The sequence below is a fragment of the Pipistrellus kuhlii genome, unplaced genomic scaffold, assembly GCF_014108245.1.
Source record: "Pipistrellus kuhlii isolate mPipKuh1 unplaced genomic scaffold, mPipKuh1.p scaffold_m20_p_29, whole genome shotgun sequence".
NCBI lineage: Eukaryota > Metazoa > Chordata > Mammalia > Chiroptera > Vespertilionidae > Pipistrellus > Pipistrellus kuhlii.
In genome coordinates, this window is record NW_023425528.1 from 2,622,265 (window position 1) to 2,642,222 (window position 19,958).

Sequence of the window (19,958 nt, forward strand, 5' to 3'; positions counted from 1 at the left end):
AAGAGTCACTAATACTTATTGAGCATCTGATATTTTGGGGTCTGGCTAAACACTTTATTATTATTTTTTTAAAATATATTTTATTGATTTTTTACAGAGAGGAAGGGAGAGGGATAGAGAGAGTTAGAAACATCGATGAGAGAGAGTCATCGATCAGCTGCCTCTTGCACACCCCCTACTGGGGATATGCCCGCAACCAAGGTACATGCCCTTGACCAGAATCGAACCTGGGACCTTTCAGTCCGCAGACCGACGCTCTACCACTGAGCCAAACCGGTTTCGCCTGGCTAAACACTTTATGTGTGCAATGTCATTAAATTTTTACAATATGTGTACAAAAAGAACTATTCTCTCTCTCTCTCTCTCTCTCTCTCTCTCTCTCTCTCTCTCTCTCTCTCTTTAATAGGAAAACTCTCTCTTTAATAGGAAAACAGACTTAGGTAGTTCAAGTGACTTACCTAGTTTTCACATAATCGCTTAATATGTGTTACTGTCAGGATTTGAATCTAATATTTCTGACTCCAGAGCCCATACTCTTAACTGGTCTGTCAACTAAGAGCAGTGGGGAATTACATCTAAGACAGCTACCTTATTTTTAAGCTTAGAACACAATTAGGTACACATGACAAATATTAAAAAGGCTGAAAAAAATGTTTATAGTACACAGGTGAACACAAATAAACGTATTAAAAAGTACATAAACCCTAAGAAGAGCTGGAATAAAAAAGTGATCAAACAAAATTGAAACAGACTCATAGACACAGAAACTGAACTAGTGATTGCCAGATAGTAGTGGCATTTGGGGAACTGGGTGTTAAAGATGAAGGGATTGAGAAGTACAAATTAATATTTACAAAATAGTCATGAGGATGTAAAGTACAGCATAGCTAATACAGTCAATAATATTGTAATAACTGTGTATAGTGCCAGGTGGGTACTGAAAATATTGAGGGGAACACTATGTAAAGTATATTGTGTAACCACTAAGCTATACACCTGAAACCAATACAAAATAAATTGTAAAGAAACAATTAAAAAGTGATCAAAGCAGAGAGTTAAGCTGACAAGAATGTGCTAAAAGTCTGAGTTATTTACAGATGGGATAAGGTGCATCAGGAAATAGTAAATTCTTATCATGAGAGGGGCTTCCCACACAGGCAGGATGGACAAACACTTGATAGATCAAATTGTGTGTGTTTTTAAATATATTTTATTGATGTTTTACTGAGAGGAGGAGAGAGGGATAGAGAGTTAGAAACATCGATGAGAGAGAATCATCAATCAGCTGCTTCCTGCACACCCCCTACTGGAGATGTACCCACAACCAAGGTACATGCTCTTGCCTGGAATCTAACCTGGGACCCTTCAGTCAGCAGGCTGACTCTCTATCCACTGAGGCAAACCGGTTTTGGCCAAATTGGGTTGTTTTAAGTGGCATCTAAAATGCCCCGGTCCTGAGATTCTGTGATTTAATAAACTTGTCAACTTATTTTGAATAACTGCTATGTGCCAAGTACCATACTAGGATAAGCTCCACTCAAAAATAGAAATAAGACATACCCTGAAGGAGCTGACATTCTAGTGAGGCAAATAGCACAAAAAACTGAGAAATGTTGGATTACATGAGATAAGGCCTAACAGAAAGGAAGATTTACACCTAATTCAAACTGGCAAGGGTATTAAAAGGGAAAGCAGAGGCTTCTTAGAGGTGATGCCTAAACTAACCCTTGAAGGGAGAGTAAAAATTAGTCAGGTGTTTCAGTTACCAATTGCAATGCTACAAACTAATTCTAAAGTGTAAAACAATAAATATTTTATTGTACCTCATAATTTGGGTACTTACTTAGCAGCAAGGCTAGTTTGGAGATTTTAGTTGAACATTTTCTCTCACATGCCTGATTCCTTGGAGGGAATGACTTTAATGACTGTTCTCAGCTAGAACTCTCATCTCCAGAAAGTCTCCAGAGCTTCTCCATAAGATACCCAACTTTCCAGCCAGGATTCTTATGGCTCCAATGACAAATGCCTCAGGCAATCAAATTACAAGCCACAAGGCTCTCCTATAATTTAGCTCTAGAAGTCAGGCAGTATCACAGCCAATGCTAATGATTGGTTTCACATGGGTCTGTGTGTGAGGGACACACAAGTCTATAAAGATGGGATAACATGGTTTATTGGAGGCCATCCTGGAGACTAGTTACCACACCAGGCTAAGAGGTCTGGGAGATTGGGAGGGTACAGTTTTCACCAAGAAGGAATATCATAAACAAAGGCAATGAGGCATACAAGAATAAAGCCTGAGAAACACAAGGCGGCTGCTGTCAAGAGCACAAGCCTTCCTGAGCTGAGGGGAAAACCCAGGCTGCATGGCCCTGCTCCTCTGCTGCCACCAGCCACAGCATCCTGGGCCCCACATAGTGCACTTAAAACCAACAACAAGTACTCATTCCAACAGCCTATTAAAACATAGCAGACTACTATAATGTTCTAGGTGTGCAGACATGCCTCAGCCAAGGATATTAAAAGGGCACATCAGACCCTAACTGGTTTTCCTCAATGGATAGAACATTGCCTTGCAGACTGAAAGGTCCAGGTTCGATTCTGGTGGTAGACACGTACCTCGGTTGTGGGCACATCTTCAGTAGGAGGTGTGCAGGAGGCAGCTGATCAATGTTTCTCTCTCATTGATGTTTCTAACTCTCTGTCCCTCTCTCTTCCTCTCTGTAAAAAATCAATAAAATATATTTTTTTAAAGGGCACATCTGGTCCTAATTGGTTTGGCTCAGCGGATAAAGCGCCAGCTTGCAGATTGAAGGGTCCCATGTTCTATTCCAGGCCAGTGCACACACCCAGGTTGCCAGCTTGATCACTAGTGGGGGTGTGCAGGAGGCAGCCAATCAAGGATTCTCCCTCACCATTGACATTTTAAAGGTATACCAGAAATTGGAATTGAAGTGGCATGCAGATAAAAAATCCCAAAAATAAAGAAGCGGGGAGAAAATTTAAACAAGTAACTGAGGCAAAAGAGGTGATTTTACAAGCTAAAACATGGGACATCAATGACAAATGTGGCAAAGGTTTAAATGGAGGAGACGGAGGAGAATTATTTTGACAGCCCCTTTGAGGTGGCCTTCACATTCCTTAACTCAGATGATGCCTTCAAGTTTTTGGTGGAAAGAATCCATATCCATTAAACCTTTTGGCAAATCTATTTAAGGGTTTTGGGGGAAACAGAAGCTGCTACACAGAGTATTTTCCTCTGCCTTCAAGTGGAAATCCATATTTTGGAGAGTTTTCCTCTTCTTTTTTCCTGATACGGGGGTTATTTATTTATTTATTTATTTACTTTTGAGTTTTCTTTTGATGCACAATTTACTTTCTTCTCTTCTCTAGGTCACAGGAGCCTCACTTCAACCTCTTCCATGTCATTGGATGACAGTGGAAGGGGAAATTTCAAATCTATGCCAACTTTTATTAAAATTGTTATTGTCAGAAAAATCGCTATGAAGGGAATTGTCAAGAATGGTTAAGAAAGAGTAAAAGCTTAAGAGAACCAGTTTAAGTCCTTAATTATAAATGAAAAGAAGCAGCTGCTAAGCTTGGGTAATTCAACACGTATTTAAGAAAAATGTTAGCTCTTCCGCCATGCTGCCGGCATGAGTGGGATAGCCCATGCTAGCATGGAGATGGCTCTTTTGTTTATTGCATTGGACTTGGCTCCCTGGTGGTCCTTGGGGATCATGACTGGAATCCCCAGCCAGGACCATGAGGGACCCCCATTCTGGAGAGCCTGACTGGCCGCGGTAGGTGTGTGTTTGTCTGTGTTTTTGTGTGAGCGCTCTGGAGGGACTGCCCCTCCATCGGGGCTCTTACCTGGGTGTTTACCGGCTGCTGCGTCAGCCATGGTTTGAGTCCAGATTCGAATCTGTAATAAATTCTAGCATGCTTAATCAAAAAAAAAAAAAAGAAAAAGAAAAACGTTAACTACAATAAGCTACATGTTTTTGAAGATTTCAAATGAACTCAACTTTCACAGTAATTGTACCTATCTAAACTATTCATATCCAGCTCTTTGGGGCCCTGTTTGTCAAAGACTATTGAGTATTGTTGGGACCACATAATAGGACCATTTGTTTTGTCTTTAAAATTGTTGTAAACTGCTATATGGACTTGACTTTTTTTTATTAAGTAATCCAAGAGGGTCGTGACTCTTTTGTACCCTAACAGCAACACAAACCTGCTTTTCCATTGTATTTGAAGCAAAAACCAAGTAGTGTCAGCTTTTTGTGAAGTTAACATTGCTGGGATGACTCATCTACAAAAATAATTTCTTTATTTTCATTATTTAGTAGTGACAGATATTAATGCATTAATGACAATATATTTATATTTTAATAGAAATTGAGGATGCTTTCTAGCTGTGCATGAATACTACACACAGTATTTTTTTACATTCAATATTATTTTGTATTCCAACTTAGTAAGTTCTGACAATTGTTTAAATATATAATATTAAGCTTAGATTTGAAAAAGTAAAGCTGGTAAATGAGGTCTTTGTCATTTGTTTAAAAATACAAATATGAATGTGTTTGATATATTAAAGAATTCATGAAACAGCAAATCAGAAGTACTATAGTGCTATGGCTAAGGGTGCAGGCTCCAAGGTTAGGCTCAGGAACCAGTTATTCCTCAGTGCAGATTTTGTATCCTAGAACTGAGCTGCTCAATTTAAATTAAATTAAAATAAGTTACTATTTCAGTTCCAGAGTCTCACCTTAAGCACATTAGCCACATTTCAAGTGCTCAATAACCACATATAGCTAGTGGCTACTATATTAAGTAATGCAAATAGAGAAAATTTCCATCATCACATTAAGTTCTATTGAGCACAAGTGTGCTAGAAGCTCTTTTATTATAATAGAATACTATTTAACTCAACACATTAACCCAATCCCCCTTGCAAAACCAATTACTGTTCAAGAAATAACGAAATTCATGGGTAACCACACATTTCTTCACAAATCAATTTAACAGTTTGCTTATAAAAAGTCAATTGTATTTATTCCCAAACCTTGTGTATTCCAATTCAGTTTTTTATTGCAATTATGAAATTTAGTTAAATTTGTCAACAGATCAAATATGGATGAGAAAAGTCTTCTATGCAAATTAAGTTAAATGCCTTATTAAGAATAAAGACAAGTTAAAGTTTATTTGCTATAGAATTTGACATGGATAGAAAATTGTAAGATACTAGAGTCTCAGTGCATGAAATTTGTATACTCTGGGGAGTGGAGGAGATCCATCAGCCCAGCCTGTGCCCTTTCACAGCCTGGGAGTCCTCTGGGAATTCCAACAGATGGCCTAAACTGTCAGTTGGACATCCTTAGTGGTGCTGCGGAGGCAGGAGAGGCTCCTGCCACCTCTGCTGCACTAGCCAGCCAGGAGCCCAGCTTCTGGCTGAGTGGTACTCACCCTGTGGGAGCACACTGACCACCAGGGGGCAGTTCCTGCATTGAATGTCTGCTCTCTGGTGGTCAGTGTAATTTATAACAACTGGTTGTTCTACTGTTGAGTCTATTTGCATATTAATCTTTCATTGTGTAAGATTAGAGGTAAAAATGTCTAGAATTCTATACTTAGCTCACTTCAAGAGAGTCTTACACCACTTTATTTATTTTTATTTTTCCCCATCCATTTTATTTTTTGATTAATCCTCACCTGACGATATTTTTTTCATTGAGACATTGATTGGTTGCCACCCTCACACACCCTGACTAGGGCTGGGGATTGAACCTGCAATCCAGATACATGCCCTTGACCAAAAATCAAACCCATAACCTTTTGGTTCATGGGCCAACACTCTAACCACTGAAACACAGTGGCCAGGACATTAACTTAATCCACTTTAAAGAACTTGAAACTGAGGAGAAACCAAGATGACAGCAGAGGTAAAGACCTAATCTGCTGCCTTGCACAACAATTGCAAAACTATAACTAAAAAACAAAATGTATATCACCCAGAACCATGGGAAAGCTGGCTGAGTGGAAATTCTACAACTAGAAGGAAAGAGAAAAAAGCATTGAGACATGCACAAGCGCTAAAAAGCTGAGGTACGAAGGTGCATGAATTGGGCTGGCAGCAGGCATTGCTTTTTTCAACCCAAAGGAAGACAAGCTCCAGATTACTCTGAACTCCAGTTTCTGGGGAGATGCTGGGGACCCAAACTTCTATGGGGAGAAGCTGGACTGTCTCCTATAGGGTTGGAAAGTGAGGGTGGCTTGCTTGCAGAGCTGCGGCAAGGAATCATTGCTTACTGTGCTGGGGCGCAAGACACAGAAATGTGGAAACTCAGAAACACTAGTCACTGTTTGCCACACCCTAGCTTAGTGACTCCCTGAGACCCCACCCTGCACAAACTACAAAACCATCCAAGCTCCATGCAGTGGCTTTTGCATATGAATAGCCTGTCCTATTGCAGCTTAATCTAACAAACTCCAGCTCTGATCAGACATCTCCAAACTTTCAAACATGAAACAAAGAGGAGAAAATTGTAGTTCTCACTGTAGCTTCTGCTGGATGGCTTCAGACAGTAGTTGACCTGCACCCATTGGAGATCCAGAAGCCAGTGTACCTAGTGGTCAGTGTGAGGCAACACCAGATTTCAACTCCTCACATCAATAAGTAACACACTCATGAGGCAGACTCAGTGAGCACCAAAGCCCCACTGAAGGAAGTCCTGCCCCATAAGCATGTCTCCAGCACAGCAGTTCTTCCATTATAGACACAGCGGGTCCTCACAACCAATTGGCCTGGAGGTCAATTCTTCCCAGTGTATCAATAGTAAGCTTAACTACACCAAGGCTTAACTAAATCAAGACTTTGTACTCAACCCACAAAGGGGTGCACCAAGAGTGTCCACCTCAGGTGATTGGGGCGGCTGAGCCACTGGCCCTTATAGGTCACCTACCACACAAAGGCACTCCATCAACACAGGGAAGCAGCCAGAATGCAAAGACAAAGAAACATGTCATGAATGAAATAAATGGAGGAAAACAAACTAATGTACATAGAGTTCAAAACCACATTTATAAGGATACTCAAGAATCTTCTAAAAACCACTGAGAAACTTGATGATACCTATGAGAAGCTTAGTGAGACCTTTAAGGACCTTAATGAGAATGCCAAAAAATGGAAAAGGACCAGTCAGAAATTAAGCATGCACTGTCAGAAATAAAGAACATACAGACATTCAACTGTAGTTCAAAGGACCCAAAGAATCAAACTAAAGCTCTGAAATATCAGGAAACAAAAAACACCCAACCAGAAAAACATAAAGAAAAAGAATCCAAAAATATGAAGATAGTGTAAGGAGCCTCTGGGACAACTTTAAGTGTACCAACATCTAAATTATTGGGGTGCCAGAAGAAGAGAGTGAGCAAAATATTGAAAACCTGTTAGAAGAAATAATAACAGAAAACTTTCCCTAGCTGGTGAAAGAAATAGACTTACAAGTCCAGGAAGCACACAGAACCCCAAACAAGAGGAATCCAAAGAGGACCACACCAAGACACATCATAATTAAAATGTCAAGGGCAAAAGACAAAGAGAAAATCTTGAAAGCAGCAAGAGAAAAACAGTTAGTTACCTACAAGGGAGTACCCATACGACTGTCAGCTGATTTCTCAACAGAAACTATGCAGGTCAGAAATATTCAAAGTGATGAATAGCAAGAACATACAACCAAGATTACTCTACCCAGCAAAGCTATCATTTAGAATTGAAGGTCAGATAAAGAGCTTCACAGATAAGAAAAAGCTAAAGGAGTTCATCACCACCAAACCAGGATTACATGAAATGCTGAAGGATATTCTTTAAGAAGATGAAGAAGAAGAAAAAGGTGAAGATAAAAATTATTAACAAAAAATGACATCAAATACATACCTACCAACAAGTGAATCTAAAAATCAAGTGAATGAAAATTTGATGAACAGAATGGATTGATGAATATAATAGAATCAGGGACATAGAAAGAGAGTGGACTTACAACTCTCATAGAGAAGACGGTGTGAGGGGTGCTGGAAGAGATCGGACAAAATCTTACACCTATGGATGAAGACAGTGGCAGGGGTAAGGGTATGGGGTGGGTGGGGAACCAGGTGGAGTGGAGCTATGGGGGGAAAAAGAGGAACACCTGTAATAATCTGAACAATAAAGATGTATTTTAAAAAAATAATGAAGAACCTAAAACTGAGCCTGGCCATTGTGGCTGAGGAATTGAGCATCTACCCATGTACCAAGTGGTAATATGCCCGAGTTGCAGGCTCGATGATCGCTAGCCGAGGGGTATAGGAGGCAGACGATTAACGTTAATGCATCAATATTTGTTTCTTCCTCTCTCTCTAAAATCAATAAAATATATTTTAAAACATAACAAAGACTCTGAAAAGTCTTAGACAATGCAATTATGAGTGGGATTTATGAAAGAAAAATAAAACTGGACTCCAATAAATATAACCATTTATCAAACAATGGATAAATGAACACAAATGAGCCTAGATGGTGTGGGTCAGTGGTGAGCATTAATCCATTCACCAGGGAGACATTAGTTCGATTCCCAGTCAAGGCACATGCTTGGGTTGCAGGCTCAGTCCCCACCAGGGGACATGCAGGAGGCAGTTGATCTATATTGATGTTTCTCTCTCATCAATGTTTCCCTATCTCTTCTTTTATCTAAAATATAAATAAATAAATAAATAAATAAATAAATAAATAATAAACACACAATATCCTCAGTTAACATAAATATATGTATAGAGACAATCAGATATGTATTCTCCATAATAAAAGAAGGCAACACACATATATAGTAAGGCCTGAAAAACTCCAAACCTTTAGATACAATCAAGTCTCTAAATCCAATTATTTTATAGAAATTGCAGAGGAAAAAGGAAATTATTAAACACATCATGGGAAGGCAATCCACAAAATCCATACAGAGGGAAACACTGTAAGACAAATGACCATGTTTCTTCAACACATTGCAAAGAGAGAGATGGAGGTGTAACTGATAGATTAAAACAAATGCAAGGCTCTTGGAAGATGGTGGCAGATAAGTAGAAACTACAGTGACATTCTTTCATGATCAAACTGGAATTACAATTAAAATACATAAAAAATACCCTGAATAACCAGTTGGAGACTAGGTGGAGAGAACCCTTATAATCAAGGAATTGAAGTGGAGACCACATCAAGACTGGTAATAAGTGCTGATGTGTGAGAGGGCTGGCCATGCTCCCACAGGCAGCAGCTGAAGATCCAGAGGAATATCTCAGCTGCAGGGGTTCCCCGAAGAATGCCAGGGACTAAACCACAATCAGGGCTCCCAAGCCCAGCATACCAGAACTGGGAAAGGTGCCCATATAACATCTGGCTGTGAAAAGCACCAGTGGCTCTGTAAGGCAGAGAGAGAAGGCTAGGTACCCAGATACCCTCTTAAAGGGCCAATGCACTGAATTTCAGGTGCAGCCACTTAACTTGGGCTCAGGTAGTGGGAGGGCACAGTGGACTAGAGCTGTGTGGCCTTTAAGGGAAGAAAACAGAGAGGACAACCTTCCAGGATCCTGAGTAATTCCTCCATATGGCAGAAACCATCTTTTTCAGGCAGAGCTTTCTCACAATATAGCTTTTGCCCAGGGGAAAGAAATTGCCCCACCAGCTGGAAACACTTTTGCCCCATTCCGTGGAGTTTATGCTTAGCAGCAAAGTAGGAATAGAGGGATTATATCTCAACATAATAAAGGCCATATGTGACAAACCTACAGCCAACATCATATTTAATGGGTAAAAACTAAAACCACTTCACCTCAGAACAGGGACAAGACATGGATGCCCATTTTAATCACTCCTGTTCAACATAGTACTGAAAGCGCTATCTACAGCAAACGGATAAGAAAATAAAAGTCATCCAAACTGGAAAGGATGAAATAAAACTGTTATTCTTCACAGATCACATGGTAATGTACATAGAAAACACTAAAGACTCCACCAAAAAAACTATTAGATTTAATAAATGAATTCCACAATGTAGCAGGAACAAAATTAATACCTAGATATCAATGGCATTTTTACATCAATAATAAGCTCTCAGAAAGAGAAACTAAAAAAAAAAAAAAATTCCATTTAAAATGCAACAAAAAATTAAGATATTTAGGAATAAACTTAACTAAGGAGGTAAAAGACCTGTACTCAAAATACTATAGGACTAGAATAAAATAGATACAGAAACATAGAAGCATGGAACAGACTGATGAATCTCAGAGGGAAGGTGGAGGGGTATAGGTGTGGTTGGGAAGACATTAACCAAATAATATTTATGCATATATGCATAATCCATGGACACAGACAATAGTGTGGTGAAGCTGGGAGGTTGGGGGCGGGGTGGAATGGGTCAATGGGGAAAGAAAGGGGACATCTGTAATACTTTCAATAGTAAAGATAAATTTTCCTGGTAATAGGCTGGATTTGGATATCAAAAAGCCACTTCCCCACACCACGGGTACAAGACATCTCAAACAAGTCTTGTTGCAGTGAGAGGGCAGCTGCTATCAGCCAAGTCTCTGTCTGTTACTTGGGTCCCAATTTGGACTGTGCATGGGAAGCAAATAAGCCATGGGGGCAGGAGACCTCCCTCAGAAGGGGTGAAGGTTCAGGCCCCTGCCAAGTGCAAGGGGCAGTAAGGGTCTGTGCCCTACCTCTGTTGACCCCCCAATTTCTCTCTTGCTGGCTCCTCTGCGACTGTGCCTGTCTTAGGTTGTTCCTCCCCAGAGGAATCTTACCTGTGTCTGGATAACCAGCCATCTGAGGTCAAGCAGGGTGCTGTGAGGTTCAGTTTTATCTCCATTGGTAGCCTATGCCCCCGTGGCCTCCACCCCCAGTGCCTGCCTTGGGATCCCCCTGCCTGCTGGCGAGGTCTGGGCACTGATCTTATATTTTAGGAAACCCAGGTTTCTTCTCCAGAGAAGGCCCAGCTCACCTGATTGAGAGACAGATCCATGGTACCAGCCACCATGATGCTTCAGCCTCCGCATGAACTGAAAGCTTAGGCAACAGCTGTGGGCAACTGGACCAGGAGAAGAGGGTCACTCTTGGCCAAAAGGGCAAGAGGGGCCAATATAGAATGCTCAGGTGCCTTCCCAGGGGGCCCTCTACACAGTGGAAGGGATTAAATCCTTTCATGTCATTTTTAAATTGCTGCCAGACATTCAAAGAATTGGTTTGTAAGTTTGTTTGGGATAATTGTGCATTATGCTGCCGTAATTCTAAAATACCTACCTTTGTCTCCAAGCACCAAAAAAAATGATTTTTTATTGATAACCAAGGGTGCGAGGTACTATTATAGGTAATGGGGATAACTCAAATCTGGGGAAAATTATAATGATATTGTAGAATAATATCATGTAAGGATATTCTTTGCATTAGGCCATGGCAATTCCATTTCAAACTGGTTGTCAATTTCTTTTTGTATATATACAATAGATAAGGCCTTTGTTACATTTTCTGCACCTCTCCCAGGAGGAAGTAATGATGGTCCCTTCCTTTGGTGTCTACACAAGCCAGAAACCTCTCTTTAATTTTATACACAAAGGAGCAGTGATTTGATTTCGTGTTATACAGAAGGGAAGCTTGGTGGTGACCCCTGGGTAATTATACTTTCTTGCCCCACCCATGGTCCTCCTGGATGACCAAGGTGTTTGGTATCATCAGTGACTACATTAGGCAGGGGGATCAGCCCACATAAGGGCTCCACCCACGAAGAATCAGGAACATAAGTCCAGAAATACTTCCCCAATAGCTCCAGGTTATATTACCATACAGCTGATGACAGCTAGCATGGCAGGAAAGACATTAAATGTTCTCAGATGTTCTTTGGGTTCTGGTTACCTTACACTTTCTTTTTATTATTATTATTATTATTATTATTATTATTATTATTATTTTACATATGTGTTCTTATCCCCCCATTACCCCTTACGCCCCACTTATGCCCCACTTATCTGTGTCCATTGATTAGGCTCATATGTATGCACACAAGTCCCTTGGTTGATTTCTCCCCTTTACTCCCCTAGACCCCCTCCTTCCCTGAAAATAAGATTGTTGATAGAGTGTCGAGTTTGACAGTTGAATAGTAGTCAATTTCTCAGAGGTAATTAAATTGGCTAATTGAAATAAGCAAATATTCTAGAAAAATTTATTGTACTGTACAAAAAGCTGTTCCTAAAGTGTTAACAAAAATTCTTATTGGCAGTTCATCTCATGGTAAAATTGCATAACATGTAGTGAACATACAGCAGTCATATTTTAGAGTAAATAATTAAAATGTAAAATCTCTCAAGACTACATTACAAAATTTCCAAAAGCCTCCTAATATTTAAATTAAAAAGGAAGGTGATGGAAAAATATCATGTAAGGAAAAATATCCTGTGAGTAAATTGCATCTAGAAAATTTGTACTTTAGAAAATTAACTTTCATTTGAAATGCTAACAGCCAGATACCCATGAAAAACATTCATGGTGTCAAAACAAGCCAAAGGAAAATCATTTTGGGGGGAAAAAATGAAAAGGGATCCCAAGTCAAATCTATAGAAAATCTTTCTTTATTAACTTTTGGTCGAGAATATGTTTGTATATTTTCAAAAAACAATTCCAACCATCTGAATTCCTGCAACATAGAGAAATTGACAGGAGTTCCCCAGGCATGAAGACAGAAGAGAAACAGTCCAGAGATGGAAGACGCTGATGATGCCTTGCCATACTAACAGACAGCCACTGTGCATCACTGAAGGATGCCCAGGACCAAACCAGAGATGGTTGGACCTGCATCAACACCATTTGTCCACCAACCAGATCTGAAATACCATGTCTGACATATACACATAAGGAACTGTTTGACACTGACTGGGACTCAAAAGAACTGTTGGCCCAGAAAAGAACTCACTACAGACTGATTCATTTGTCTCTCAGCATAACTATTATGGCTTGTCTCAGTTTTGGTTCTTATAAGGGAATTCCTTGTATCACATGATCTAACGCATCTAGGGGAAATAATGAACAACATAAGTTGATGAACAGAAACAGACCTGGAGACAGAGAAGCAGTGATCAGACTGTCAAACCTCAGAGGGAAGGTTGGGGAGGGTGGGGGCAAAAAGGAGAAATCAACCAAAGGACTTGTGTTCATGCATATAAGCCTAACCAGTGGTGATGGACAACAGGGGGTGGGCATAGGTGGGGAGGGGTTTGGGATGGGAATGGGATGAGGACAATTATGTGATACCATATTCAATAAAGAAATTAAAAAAAAAAAGATAAATTTTTGAAAAAGAAGAAGAAATGTAAAAGATAGAGCAACTAATCACAATGCCTACACCTTATTTGGTTCCTAATTCACATATAGTGTACAACTTGTACAACCATAGATTTTTGGATGTTACTAAGGAAATTAATATTATCAGTGAAATAATTGTATTGCCATTATGTTACCAACAAGTGTCCTGTTTTTTTAAGAGTTACATACTGAAATATTTACAGACTAGTGGCCTGGTGCATGAAATTCATGCACATTAAAAGGGAATTCATTAGATGAAATATTTTAATATTTCTATTTGCCCTTTCTCTATAATAGAAGTGTCAGAGATGAAAGAAAATTAGTAAAATGTATATGAAAATCTCCCTCCTGTCAGAGTCTGGGGCATGCCTTGGAACACAGAGTCAAGTCCCTGCCCACCATTCACATGCACATACCTTGGGACATAGAGTCAAGTCCCTGCCTACCATTCACATGCACTTTGAAAATATAGGAGACCCAGACCCGGCTAGCCCTACTCACATCAAGCTCCTCCAGGTTGGGGGCACAGCCTCAGGTCCCTGCTGCTCAGTCATGACATTATGGTGTCCTGGCTAATTTGCATATTTCTTTAGTATATAGATAGATGACTAAGACTTGCTTAAATATACTATGGGAGGTGGGTAGTGGATTGAGGTATGGATGAAGCATGATTGATTGATTATTATTGGGGCTGAGTATTGTATACATAGGCATTCAGTATACAATCATATCTACTTTCTGTATACTTTAAATTCCACCTTGCTGGCGTGGCTCAGTGGTTGAGCATTGACCCATGAACCAGGAGCTTAGAATTGGATTCTGAGTCAGGGTGCATGCCCAGATTTTGGGCTAGATCCCCAGGAGGGGGTGTGCAGGAGGCAACCGATTAAAGGTTTTCTCTAATCATTAATGTTTCTGTATCTCTCTCCCTCTTCCTTCCTCTCTCTGAAATCAATAAAAACATTTAAAAAATCTCTATAACAGAAGTTTAAAACAATAAAATGCATCATTTTTCTCACCAATGTTTTCTATTAAGAGACTAAGGTAGCTGAAACCCGTTTGGCTCAGTGGATAGAGTGTTGGCCTGTGGACTGAAAGGTCCCGGGTTTGATTACCTTGGTTGTGGGCACATCCCCAGAGGGGGTGTGCAGGAGGCAACTGATTGATGTTTCTCTCTGATTGATTCTGATTCTCTATCCTTCTCCCTTCCTCTCTGCAAAAGGAAAAAAATATCAATAAAATATGCTTAAAAATAAAAGAGAGAGAGAGAGAGAGAGAGAGAGAGAGAGAGAGAGAGAGAGAGAGAGAGAGAGAGACTAAGGTCAATAACATCTGATGACAATGAAAACAAATAAATAAATAAATAAAGATTAAGACCATTTTAATTATTTTCCATAATATCAAATCAAAATTTAAAAATATATATTAACCTGCTACAGTCTGCCAAGTGGATATTCCGCACTGATTCTGGAATCAGCACTGATTTTAATCCCATGTTTGCCACTAACTAATAGCATGGCACTAGGACAATTTATTTAATGTTTATAAACATCAGTTTCCTTATCTGTAAAGTGTGAGGAAGAATGCCATTACCTATGCTATAAAGTCATTGTGAGGATTCAATAAGATAATCCAATGTAACGTGTTCAGCTTGTTTGCAGCAGAACCCTCATTGGAAACTAATAAGAGAAGACACTTTGAAAACTGCAAAAGAGAATATGGAAAATAGCTTTGAAGGTCATACCAATGAATTTGGATTTGCTATATCACGTGAATTGTAAATATTCCAAGCACTTGAGTAAGTGAAAATTGTGTTAGAGAAAAAATGATTTAACTATTTTCTATACAAGATGAGCTTCATGGAGCAGAAATAGAAGGTAAAAAAACCACTTAGTTGTTGCAATTTTTGCATCAAGGCCTACACTTATGTGGTAGCTATAGAAACATAAAATAGAAGATATCCAGACATTACTATGAAGAGATACTAAAGGTACAGATAGTAAAGAGCCCGTCTGACTCCTGATTACTGATTATTGGGGAGCACCATCTTCAAACTATTCACCCCAGATGGGTATAAACACAGGGGGGGGGGGGGGAAAGAAAGGTGGAGGTCTTTGAAGCCGTTACCTATTTACTCACTTTATTTGATGCTCACACTAACAATGTCAGAGGCTTAGTGTAGAACTGGATAAATGTGGAAAGTACAGTATCAACTGAGGTTTAGTAAGACCTGATTACTTGAGATGAAGGGAAGGATCAGAAAAATGCTCAATCGATCTCATTTTCTGTTGATGTCTGAATAAATTTTTCTCTTGCTACTCTCAGCTACCTCCCTTGCCTATAATTCCCAGCTGTGAACTAAAGAATTCAGATAGCTAATTGCTCACAAAGGGAACTACCACAAAATCTAAAAGTCACTTATAACTTTCACTGTTAACTCAATAAAATAAATTGTTTTCCTCAGAGAAGTAACATTCTTTATAAATTTATAATTGCTTAAGCAAACTTTCTTAGACCACAGCATCCGATGTTATTTTTTCACTTTAAAACTAAGCAATAATTTAGCTTTTCCTGGACAATAGAGCCAGTGTTGTAATGTTCAATTAGGTTGCTCGGAGGTGTCCCTCAGGCTAGTTTATCACAGTTTCCCCAGATCAGCTAATTAAAATGAAGCTTTAAAAAGTAAGCTTTCCACATCTAGACTCTCAAGAGAAGATAGCCAGAGATTGGGTGTTCTGTCCCTGCCAACACTCTTGTTATTAGGTGATTGGGGCAGATCATTTATATTTGTGCTACCAGGTTATCTATTTTCAACAGATCTGTTAATCCTGAAAGCATCACTGGACTTGATTTATCAAACTTATTTCTTTGAGTAAAAAAAAATTGTGGAAACCTTAAATACTCTTACATGACACAGAAGATTGAAATACACAATAGGAAAAATGCTTAATGAAGTAAAAAAAGACTATAATCTTTAAAATGAGAGATTTAGAGCTTACAAACTGTCTCCTCTCAAATGTACTTTCTATCATTTAATCGCTTTCTCAGCTGTGTACATTTACAGCATATTCAAGTGTAAACCAGATCACCAAGACAATGAACACATTCACAATTCATTGACTGTCCACATCCAGAAAACAACGCCCTTGTGCCAATAATAAAGAGGAACAGCCTTTGCATCACTCTAAATTCTATAAAAAAAAAAAATTTGAGGTTGCTTTTTTACTTATTTAAAAAAATAACACTTTATTAACTTAGGCCACTGGGAAACTTACTATCACTTCATCACTTTAGTTTTATAAATTCCTCCTCCAATTATGTTTTTTAAATGTATAAAATATAGAACCCTGCTATGTGAACATACTGACACCAGATGGCAGTTGTATGCCACAGCCCCCAAGGTTTGAACTACACAGCATAAACTGAGACTGTGTAAGAACAGAGAAATATTTTTGTGCCTTATTGATATCAAAAGCATCTTATTAATGTAAATAACTAAATGTAAAATAATACTTCGGAGTAAATGTCAATGAACTGAACTCCAGGATATAATTTTATTTACCTTCTTTAAAGGTTAGCTCATAGAGTATCTTACCCTAATCACTCACAAGCAGTGTTTGGTTAGAATGCTACTCTTCATATTTATATCACTTTCACTTAACTGCTCTTCCTGATTCTTTCATCTTCAATTTAGTCTTGTTTTGCACCCTTTCATTGACTTTGTCAAACATGATATAGCTGCCTGGCCTAGCTATCCCTACTAATTAAAGGAATAGCATTTCTTGTGGTCTCTTCATCTCCTTGTAGCTTTCTGGTTTTCCCATTTATTCTCCCTTTCCTCCGCTTCATTTCAGAAACATAATTTACCCTCCACAATTCCTAAAAGATTTCTCTTCGTGTTTGTCCCTGATTTTTAAAAATAGCTTTATTTTTCTTATTGAAAAGAATTTATTTTGCTCTCTTACTGAAGCTGACTGAAATTTAGCAAAAATAGCTAAGTTTTTTAATTAAAAAATATGCCCAAACAGCCCAATTCAAAAATAGGCAAATAGGCAAAAAACTTGAATAGATATTTCTCCAAAGAAAACATACCAATAGCCAATAAACACATAAAAATATGTTCAGCATCATTAGCAATAGAGAAAGAGAAATTAAAATCACAGTGAAATGCCATCTCACATCCATTAGGGTCACTATAATTAAAAAATGGAAAATAGCCGAAACCGGTTTGGCTCAGTGGATAGAGCGTCGGCCTGCGGACTGAAAGGTCCCGGGTTCGATTCCGGTCAAGGGCATGTACATTGGTTGCGGGCACATCCCCAGTCAGGGGTGGGCAAGAGGCAGCTAGTCGATGTTTCTCTCTCATCGACGTTTCTAACTCGCTATCTCTCTCAATTCCTCTCTGTGTAAAATCAATAAAATATATATATATATTTTTAAATGGAAAATAAGCCTTGCTAAAGATGTGGACAAGTTGGAACTGTTATGCATTGCTACTGGAAATGTAAAAGAGTACAATCACTATAGAAAATAGTTTGCTGGTTCCTCAATAATCTGAAAACAAATTACCACATGATTCACTCCACTCCTAGATATATACTCCCCAAAAATTGAAAGCAAGGACTCAAACATATACTTGTAAAAACATGTTTATAACAACATTATTCACAATAGCCAAAATGTGAAACAACCACAGTTGGCATCAACAGATGAATAGTGAACAAAATTATATATATATATATATATATATATATATATATATATATATATATATATTATTCAGGGAGTCCGCCAAAAGTGTATACAGACAGTAACAAAATTATATATATATAATATATATTGTAGTAACCCAAAATGTATACACATGGTAAGAGCTGAGTGTTCAATTTTGAAAATGAAATGTATTTTAATAAGCACTGCCTTATAACTATTCAAAGTGTGTGTATTCATTTTTGGAGGACATCATATATATATATATATATATATATATATATATATATATATATATATATATATATAAATTTAAACATTATTGAGCTATAAAAATGAATGGAATTCTGACTCATGCTACAATATGGATAAATCTTGGAAGACAGACACAAAAAGGCCAATTGGGGCCTTCCTTCATTCCATGTCGCCCCCTGGTGGTCATCACACATTATAGAGAGTGATTGATCTCCCAGTCAAATTCTCACAGGAACAATTTGCATATTAGGCTTTCATATAGAGAGATTTTAAATTTATTTTTGGAGAAAGAGAAAGGGAGAGGGAAAGAGAAACATCAGTCAGCTGCCTCCTGCACATCCCCTGCCAAGGGACTCAGGCAGGGGCCCTGACCAGGAATCTAAGTGGCAACCTTTGGGTGAATAGGACAAAATCCAACCAACTGAGCCACACTGGCCAGGGCAATAAATAATATTTTTAAAATGTGCCCATGGGCTGCTTTCTAAAAAAAAATCTTAATAGAAATTACCACAATTTAAAGAATAATAATATGTCATCAAGTGGGAAATCAAATAAAACTTAATCTGCCTATATCACCAACCCATTAATTCAGAACTTGTGATAATTCAGCTCAGGCTAGGCCAATGTTGACATTTACGTGTCTAGCAAATAATTTCTTCTCATCAATGTAAACAAGAAGCATAATTAATCAATTTTAGAGAATAAGCAATTTGTTTTTTAGCACATTTATGGTCCACAATGGAAATGAATGTTACTATTATAAGTGATTGCCCCACATTTGAATTTTCCATCAATGTGAGTATTTAAGTTTGCTCATTATACAATATATATACTAGAGGCCTGGTGCATGAAATTCATGCACTGGGGGATGTCCCTCAGCCCAGTCTGCACCCTCTCACAGTCCAGGAGCCCTCAGGGGATGTCTAACTAATGGCTTTGGCCCGCTTCCCCCCATGGGGAGCAGACTAAAGCTATCAGTCAGACATCCTTAGCATTACCAAGGAGGAAGAAGAGGCTCCCACTACTGCTGCTGCCACTTGCCAGCCATGAGCCTAGCTTCTGGCTGTACAGTGCTCCCACTGTGGGAGCACATTGATCAACAGGAGACAGGTCCCACATTGAGCATCTGCCTCGTGGTGGTCAATGTGTGTCATAGTGTCTGTTCATTCCACTGTCGCACCGAAACCAGCTCTCCAACATCCCCCGAAGAGTTCCAGATTGCAAGAGGGCACAGGCCAGGCTGAGAGACTACCGGTGTACGATCGATCGGGCCGTGGAGCGATGTGGGAGATTGGCCAGCAGGGGGGGGGAGACTGTGGAAGGGCTGCAGGGTGTGTCCAGTCTGTCTCACTCAGTCCCGATCGACTGGACCCCAGCAGGAAGCTAACCTATTGGTCAGAGCGTCTTCCCCTTGATGGTCAGTGCATGTCATAATATGCAATTGAGTGGCCTTAACATATCATTAGCATATTATACCTAGATTGGTTGAATGGCTGACCAGATGATCAGACACTTAGTATATTAGGCTTTTAATATATAGGATGATGTAAATATATATATCATAACAGTGGCTGCGTAGTAAGGCCTAAGACGTCCCCTCTATTAAAGA